This window comes from Humulus lupulus, chromosome 3 (genome assembly GCF_963169125.1).
Source record: "Humulus lupulus chromosome 3, drHumLupu1.1, whole genome shotgun sequence".
NCBI classification, from domain to species: Eukaryota; Viridiplantae; Streptophyta; class Magnoliopsida; order Rosales; family Cannabaceae; genus Humulus; species Humulus lupulus.
The window spans coordinates 190,964,726-190,966,976 of NC_084795.1; positions in this window are offsets into that span (position 1 = coordinate 190,964,726).

Below are 2,251 nucleotides of genomic sequence, written 5' to 3' on the forward strand. Positions count from 1 at the left end.
ATTTTCGATGAGCATATCCCTGAAGTCCAGCAACGATTGGGAAAACAACCGATGGGCCACGACGACACTGGGAGTTCGGCATCATTGCCACTGAATCTGAACCTGGATTACTTGACTGTGGTAGAACTGGAAAACATGCAGTTAAGAAGCCATTTGGCCAAAGCAAACAAGCAAATCGAGGAGGTATTGGCTTGGCTACCCCTTCTTGCAACCAACGTTAATGTCAGAAAGAGGCAAGGTGGATCTCATAAGTCCCGTCGGGATGGCCGATCCCAACCAAGTTGATCGGTTAGGATCTCGACCCCAAGTTCTGAGCCCATGGCACAAGATCACCAAGATGTTCAGCCTAATGGCCCTCCAAGGGTCACTGGCAAGTCAGCCAGTCTATTAGGACCTCAACGCCAAGTTCAGTACCACCATCGTATGCGCCTGGAAATGCCCGTGGCAACCCACGGGGAAGGTCTGGGGCAAACTCACAAAGACAACATGTTCTAGCCAACACCCCTACTTCACGATCAGATCGCCAGGCGCAGAGAGTTAGAAATGGTGGAGCAGAATGACTGCGAGTGAATTTGGTTCATCCTGACGGGATGAGAATTGCCTCGCCAGTTAGGCTTCCCCCATCGCCCATAAGACATCCAACATTGCCTCATTCTACAAAAAATGTTCATGCTTATGGGGACAACAGGAGAAATCCTCCTCCCGCTGCCCCTACTTATGCCCCGCGGACACGCGGAAATGTCCCATATCCTCATCCTCAACCGCGAGCACTAAGCTTCGCTAATGGGAGTTATTGGAATGAGATCCATCAAAGTGGCTGGTCCGATACAGATTTGAGAAATCACCTGAGTTTGACTTAGAACCCTCAAGTCGATCCCCAGACCGATCTTTGAGATTGCCTAAACTCACAGAGGAGAAATTCAGCCCAAAATGGAGTCAGTTACACTCGTCAAGAGGGACATCCTTCTGAAGTACGTGATAACGGGAATGTCCCACCAAACCAAGCTCGAACTTGGAGGTACAACAACCCACCGAACGCATACGGTAGGACGGAGGCTGTTGAACAGCCCGAGAATAACCAAGGAATCAAAGACCAAACCCTCGAAAGGTTAGCCCAGATTGAGGAGCTGATGAAAAGTGTAACGCCCTGGATAGCCAAGACTGTTACACTGTGTGTTTATAAGTGTCAGACTTGCTGATCAAGTCATTTAAATAAAATCGTGTCATTGAAACTATAAAGGAACTAAGGTTAAAAGCGTTTTGGTCTCAAAAGCCACATTTTCATTAAAAAGTATCATCTGTTACATGGGATCGCAAAAATATTAAGTTTAAAGACCGTTTACAAAAGACTCAAGGTTTATATACAACAACCGGCCATGCTAAGGCAAAACAAGTAGTTAGGTGATCCCTGTCCTGGTCTACTCCTCGACCGTGACGGTCGAACCGCTGGCTATGTACATTCAACCTCAGAGCTCTCCACCTCAGGCTTGGTCCAGCTTGCCCTTGCCTTTACCTGCACCACGTAGCACCCGTGAGCCAAGGCCCAGCAAGAAAACACAACAACAATAGAGCATGAACAACTAGCAGACAAGTCAACATCTCACATTGCTTCACATAAACTCAGATATATCATCAGTCAGTATAATCAAGCATTCCACATACTAGGCATATCAGTTCATAACATACACAATTCACAAATGATAACTAGGGCTAGCGCCCTCGGGCTGCTCCCTCCGTTATCCCGTTGTTCTTGGCTCCCAGTGGCCAATTCGCGCTCTGTGCGCTAAAATCATGTACGACACTCTTAGACCGCTATTACATGTCCCATGGCGTAATACCAACATTGACACGATATAACTTTCGAGAGCACTTAGTCCCATCACAATCGTACAACCGGGTGCAGTTTTCTTACCTTTCAATACACTAGTTTCTGATGCCACGAAGCCGCGAGCACGGTCCACTACCCCGAGCCTCTCCAAAGATCTAATTACAACACAAATGAAACATCCTTTGTCATTAACCAATCCAAAACTACTTCCCAGAACCAATCCCATACTCTCGAAACCCCCAAATCCCTAAAACAATGCACCGAAGGCATCCCCCGAACCCTCGGAGCAAAGGCTCAAAATTGCAAAATCCCATGTCCTGAAATTGGCCTAGCGCCGCAGCGCAGCCCTATAGAGCCGCGGCGCCCAGCAAGTCAGGGAGCTTGCTCTGCCCAGAAACGGCCTCGCGCCGCGGCGCCCAAGAA